Genomic DNA, 7,500 nt, shown 5'->3' on the forward strand with positions numbered 1-7,500 from the left:
GATGAACCGAATGGCTGGGAAAGGACATTGCCCCATTTGACACAGAACGGTTGTGTTAAGAACCAACAGTATAATATGCTGATGAGATATAGAGGAGTTCCCTTTTGTGTAGTTTCAAAAAGAGTTTCAGATAGTTTACTCTGTCAAATGCCTTCCGCACGTGTACAGAACATATGTAGACAGAGGAGGCCAAGGATATATAGAAATTCAATAGCTCATTTAAAATATATATACAGGTGTCAGTCGAGTTGTTAGTCTTAAAACCAAATTGATTGTCTGCGGTGTGGAGAATGGTGCAAGGCGACGGAACAGAAGAGATTCAAATATTTTCGATGAAATGGTTGTGATGGCGATGGGGTGGTAGTTTCCTGGGTCACTGGCATCCTTCAGTTTGTTTTCTATGAGAGGTATTAGGTGGACAAGTAGAAGGGTTTCGGGGAGATATTGGTGTAATATACAGGCATTAAATAGTGCAGAAAAAAGGATATAAATTATAGGATGGCAGAATTTGAAAGCCTCGGCAGGAAGTCCATCGCAGCCGAGCGCCTTGTTACTTGGTAATTTCTTGATAGCCTCGCACACGTCCCTCGGGGAGATACGGTCACTATATTGAAGATCCATATTGACATTGATGAGAGTATCCACTTCATCTCAGGTATCTTGGTCATTTATACAATTTAGGATGGTACTATAGTGATCCCCCCACATTCTTGCAATGGATTCTTCACCAACTGCATCCCCTACTCTTTGGGATAATTTGTTTGACTTTGGGTTTATTGAATTAATATCTTTCCAAAGATGGGGGAAGTCATGGTTGGTCAATTTTCTGGACAATGCATCAGCTCATAGCTGATTTTCGTTGCTACGACATTGACGAAGAGCAAGTTTGAACTGTGCTCTCGCTTACCTCATCTGTAGAGCAAGGGGACCTTTTCTCCGGCTACCATCGTTCCTCCAAAGAAGGAACATTTCTCGTGAGTGTGCATAGAGGTCTTTAACTAAATCATTCCAACCATATATCTTTCGATGGTTACCTCTAGAGAGTCTAAACGTGTCTCTTCCCGAGCTCCTTAGGGGATTTATTATATTTACGTAGAATTCCTTTAGTTCTGTTTTATGCTATTCGTTGCGGCACTTAGGGTTATTGCAGAACAGGGCTTCAGCAAGTTGAGTTATCGAGCGGAGATTACTTTGAGATAAGCGTTTGCATACAGTGGATTTTTGGAGGTTGGAGAAATCCCATGAGATGGATGGTAGCCTCTCCCTATGGATCGGTACCGCCGGGAGGGAGGGTGTATGAAATGTGATCTGCAGGGGTATGTTATCGAATGCGGACAATAGGTCGTATAGTATAATACATTCAGTGATAAAGCTATGCAGGCGGTCAGTGGTAATACCATGATCAAGCCAGGATGTGTTGGACATATTATTTCTGTTTTGTATATAAGTAAAGGAGGAAGAAGGGAGGATGGCAACATCGCTAATTTGAAGAGATTGTTGAAGACAGAAACCCTGTAATTCATTATAAAAAAGTCTAGTTGGGTGCGCATTAAAGTCTCTTATTAGGCACACCTGGTCAGCGGAGGTATCATTAATAATACCTTAAACTTCTCCTAGCAATATACAATACTGATCAAAGTTTGACTGGCACTCCCAGGGGAAGTATGCGTTAATCACTAATATGGTTTTACCTTCGATCGTTACTTGCAGGCCGAAAAGTCTCTCAGTTTGATACATCACTGGTTTCACGCACTTATCCCAAGATCAATGCCATAGAAATGAGAGACCTCCTTTCGGACGACCTTGAATGATGTAGTCGTGAGTATCCATCGACAAGACAGAGAAGCTGTTATAATGAACATGAACCGAATCACTGATAGCCAGGTCATGGGGGAGGAGTAAGGTTTCTTGCAGTGCTATAATGCCATGGAAATCATTGCAGAACTCATTAAGAACAGGTAAATTCCGCTTGATCAGGTATATATTCCAAGATAAAATACTTAATGACTCCATGAATTTCATCGACCTTTGGAGATAAGAGCAGAAATCTCAGCGGGTGTGGGTATGGCAGGTGCCGGGCGTTGCTGGGTGAGGCTGATTGTCGTAGATCAATTTAGGCGTTTAGGGTCCCTGGGGGAGGCTGGTCTCTCTTAAGATCATAAAAGGACACTCGTATTTCAGACCCAAAGTTTTTGTCTACAAGGACCTCCCGATGATGGAATAAGCAGGAAACCCTGCATGCAACTCGACCTTCTACCTTACACTTTAGGCTATGAATAATGAGGGGGTCTGATCCTGTTAGTTTCCTAACATGTAGCCTGATGGGATCTTCAGTCACTGATGAATGCAGGTTGTGGACAACGACATGGCATCTCTTTGGACAGTGGTGGGGGGAGATATTCCCGGATGAATGCTGGTTGACCTGTCTGCGGTTGCGGCCGGGTCAGAACTTTGTCTTTCGCCGGGATGTCTGCCATACCTCGTTGTCTTCTTGGGCATTTGTCATTAGAGCTCTGGTATATGAGTCGGTCATAGGGGGGAGGGGGGAGATGTAGGAGTGGGTGGTACTTCTTTTGAGTGTCTCCTGTCTAACAATGGGGAGGGGGAAGTGGTGGTATCCAAAACTGGTGTTTGCTTCGTAACGATTCTAGGCCCTATATCAGGCAGGCCAGAGAGGGTGTTGTGTGGGTCCGAGGTGGGCATCGGGTCAGTCAAGGGTTGTTCATGTATTAATTAGGGTTGGTCTGTGGGGTCATTCAACTTATCATATTTTCCCTTCAACTCTCCAAATTAATGTGTTATCTCATTGATTTTTAGCCCCATTGAAGCTAATGCATCATTGATTTGCAGGGTCATTGCATTACTGATTTGCTGCTTCATTGCAGCGATGGCATGACTGATTTGGTGACCCAATGCATCAATGATTTGTTGCCTCATTGCAGCAATTACATCACTGATTTGCTGCCCTACTGCATCACCGATTTGCTGCCTCATTGCAGCGATTGCATCAGGGATTGCACGTAGATCTTAAGAGGTATTTGACAGTGAAATTAACACCTCCAAGGCTTTTACTGTAATGTTATGTAGTCATTAAATTTGAGGTCACCTTTCTGGGCAGGAGGTAGGATGTATGGGTTATCCGGCAAATGGTAACAGTTGTTGTGGTTTTGAGCCATGTTGACATGAGAGAGATTTTCTTCTGAGAAGTCAAGCTCTTTGCATTTGATCATTCCGAATGCCGTCGGGCATATGGTTTTTGCACGAGACATTTGCAAATGTTATTTCTTCTTTCGGGAAAAGATTTCTCACGATATCTATGGTGGATTCCGGATCGCTGTTGTTAGAACGAGAATTGATAAAATATAAACATAATTGTTCTGTATTTGAGGGATGGAGGGACGAGAGGCACTATCAACACTCGGGGTAATTTTTTCTATGCCAACCTTGTGGTTAGGGTGAGCTAAGAGCAAACTGTTACTCGTTTTTTTTTTATTTTTCTTATTTTCACTGTTTGAACCGAAGTAGCCAATGGTACTGAGGGTCATAATCTTGTAAAATTTATTTGAAATCCCTAGCAGACTGGAATGGGATTTTGCATGAACTTTTGTGCTCAAATTGGTCAAAATTATATAGTAGTGCAGATCCTGTTGTCCCTTTGAATGTAAATCTAGTCAACATAATTGATAGGCGTATCCCTTCTTGTGTGCTAAGGTACCGAGTGAAGAAGAAAACATGGTTAAATGATGATTGTAGACGTTCTAATTTGGAGAAGCAGGACGCCTATCATGTTTGGAATGGTAACAGATCAAATTTCACCTGGAATAACTATACTCAGCTTTGAGCTTTTGCTCAGAGAGATTGTGCCTCAACTCAAAAGTAGTACAATTTACCATAAAAGAAACCCTTTCTGGTACAACTCAGGAACATAAATGGTGGTCTACCCTTAAATCTGCACTCTTTGGTGTTGATGCAACAGTTCCTCCTTCACTTAAACCAGATAGCTCAGTAACTCACTGTCCAAAGGAAAAGGCAACCCTTTTTGGCTGATGTTTTTGACAATAAACAGAGTAATGAAAAAATTGAACTTCCTCATTCCTGTTTTCCTGACGCTAAACTAACTAGTTTAGCTTTTCGATCTCGTGAAATTATAGGTCTGTTGATGGACCTTAATGCTTATGGAGGTGTAGACCCAAATGGTATTTTTACTCTGTTTTTTATAAAGACAGCAGATATCTTAGCTCCAAGTTATTTTGCGCAGGTTAACAAGAAGATGAGCTTTCAGCACTTGTTGGAGAATTGGTAATGTTAGTCCCACTGATTACTGCCTAATTTCCATAATTCCCATATTATCTTATGTTTTTTAACGTCTTGTGGCAAAACGTCTTAATAGGTTTGCTGAAGGTATTCATCTGTTCCATGGTTTGCAATTTGGTTTTCGTGAAGGCCTTGGAGCATGTGATGCCCTTCTTGCAATCTCCAATGCTGTACGGAAGTCCCTTGATTGTGGTCAGGAAGTTCGTATGATTGGCCTTGATTTTAGTGCTGCCTTTGACCGTGTTAATCTTGAGGTCCTTGTTTTCAATCTCAGACAGTTGGGAGTGGGTGGGTCCTTTCTTAGCATTATTATTGATTTCTTAAGAAATAGATCTCAAAGAGTTGTTGTTGATGGGCACCATAGTGAGTATAAGAATGTGATATCCAGTGTTCCATAGGGTAGTGTTCTTGGTCCATTACTTTTCATGCTATATAAACATGATATTTGGTTTGGCCTAAAAAACAACCTTTTTGCATATGCAGATGATGCTACTCTCTTTACGTCAATTCCATCCCCCAAATGTAGATCTGGGATTGGTGAATCCATTAATAGAGATTCAGCTAAAATTAGTGCATGGTGCAAATTATGAAGTTGAATGCTAACAAAACTCAAAGTATGATTGTAAGTAGGTCAAGAAATGTGGCTCCTCAACATCTGGATCTCAGTATTGATAATGTTTCTTTAAATTTGTATGACTCCTTTAAAATTTTAGGTGTGATTCTCGACGGCAAATTTAGTTTTGAGAAACACTTTAGGTCTGTGTCTTCTTCAATTGCACAAGAGATTGGCGAATTGAGAAAGTCTTTTAAGATTTTCGGTGATCAATCTCTTCTGAAGAAGTGTTTTAATTCTTTCATTCTAACTTGTTTTGAGTATTTTCTCTCCTGTCTGGTCTTCAGCTGTTGAATTTCTTCTTAATTTGTTGGACATAAACTTACAGTCTATTAAATTCCTTATTCCTGATCGAGATATTAATTTTTGGCACCGTCGTTCAATTAACTCCTTGTGCATGTTGCATAAAACTTTTCATAACTCTGACGATCCTTTATATTCAGATCTCCCTGGATAATTCTATCCTGTTCATAATACTAGGCAGGCAGTTAATTCTAACAGCCAGGCCTTGTCCATCATGAGGTTCAATACTATACAGTATTCTAGAAGTTTCATTCCAGCTGTTACCAAGTTGTAGAATGATATTCCTAATCGGGTAGTTAAATCAGTAGAACTTCAAAAGTTCAATGTTAGAGCAAAGGTTTTTATGTTGACCAGGCTGACATGAGTCTTTTTATATTTTATATATGACATATCTGTTTATGACATTGTTAATAGTCTATATAGGACATATCTATTTTGACGTTGTTACTGTTTTTAGAATGATTTTTTTTTAAATTTTTCTCATCAATTTATTTATTTCCTTGTTTCCTTTCTTCACTGGGCTATTTTCCCTCTTGGAGCCCTTGGACTTATAGCATCTTTCTCGTCAAAATAGGGTTGTGGCTTGGCTGGTAATAATATATATATATATATATATATATATATATATATATATATATATATATATATATATATATATATATATATATATATATATATACATATATATATGCACATATATATATATATATATATATATATATATATATATATATATATATATATATATATATATATATATATATATATATATATATATATACACTCACATATAGCGGTCTTTGATTATATGTACTGTATATAGGATTAGTGTCGAGGACAATGTCCTGTCCTATGTTTTCCGCAGTCATGAATGACCTTTAAACCTTAAAATGTTAAATTGTTCCCCTTTTCACCTTTACCCCATTTGCAATTGTTGGTGTTATAGATCACGAGGTTCATACCAATACTATCTCGTGAATCCTGATAATTAATTACGGATATACTTTTCAGCAACTAAGACGAATTCCCCTCTTTCCTTGAAGCCAATTAGCCAGGTGAATTGCTTTTAGCTCCAATTCAAATAGAATGAAGGGTTGGGACGGGGTGAATGAACAGCTAACACTACAGGTTAATTGATCAGAAAACGAAAGGAACGTTTTAACGTCTTGCCAATTATGAACGATGGTTTTGTAATCTAATTTTCTTGCTAAAATGTTAGAAGGGAAAGTAATCATAATTCAAATCCTTCCAGTTAAAATGGTTATAATCTGGGTGTCTTGGAGGAGATTATCAATTAAATACAAATAAGAGAATGTTTGATAACTAAGAAATTAGTAAAAAACAAACGGAAAACGATGCAGTACTGAAATGTTCCCTAAGAAATTGAAAAGTAGTTGATTAATGAGGTTTGTCTAGCAATCTGTCGGCAATAATAATAATAATAATAATATTAATAATACTAATAATAATAATAATGATAATATCATTATTATATATCCCACATATTAAACAATGGCACTACGTATATATTTCTATTTGTTATGAAAGTGGCTCATTGCTGTAAGAAATGTTTTTTTTTATATTGTAAGGCATGTGGTACAGGATCGTCTAGAATATAGAAATCAACTTTTGATGGCATTTGTGAATTATGAAAAAGCCTTTGATATTATGCACCGGCCAATTTTGTAGCGAGTACTGCGTTATTATAGAGATCCATATGCAAATTTTATTATTAAGTCTGTTCATGAACATGGTAAGGGCAAAGTTAATGTTAGTGGGATCCTACCAAATACATTTCCAGTGAACAGCTGAGTATATCAAGGTAATGTTTTGTCCCCTATATCCATTATCGTCCGCATGGATTTTGTGATATATAGAATAGTTGGGGATGATGTAAAAGGATTGGAGTTCATTGGAAACAGGCAATTACCTGGCCTAGAGTATGTTGATGACGTTTTCCTTATTAGCAGAACACCACTTGACTAGCAAAGCTTGCTTGCCAGGATGCATGAAATATCACATGTGGTTGGGCTAAAGATAAATAGAAGAAAGACAGAGAGGATAAGATCGGAATATGCGATGAAAGATTGAATATCATTGGAAAGAGAGAATAAAATCATTTAAATACTTAGAATTAGAGTTTAGTGAAATATTGAAAAAAAAAAAAGGTCTAGATTAAGTAACATTTGGAAATTTTATCGCCTGAAATTACAAATAAAAATCAGGCTATATATCAGTTTGGTGAGATCGGTATTACTGTATGGACATGA

Source organism: Palaemon carinicauda, chromosome 29, assembly GCF_036898095.1.
Source record: "Palaemon carinicauda isolate YSFRI2023 chromosome 29, ASM3689809v2, whole genome shotgun sequence".
NCBI classification, from domain to species: Eukaryota; Metazoa; Arthropoda; class Malacostraca; order Decapoda; family Palaemonidae; genus Palaemon; species Palaemon carinicauda.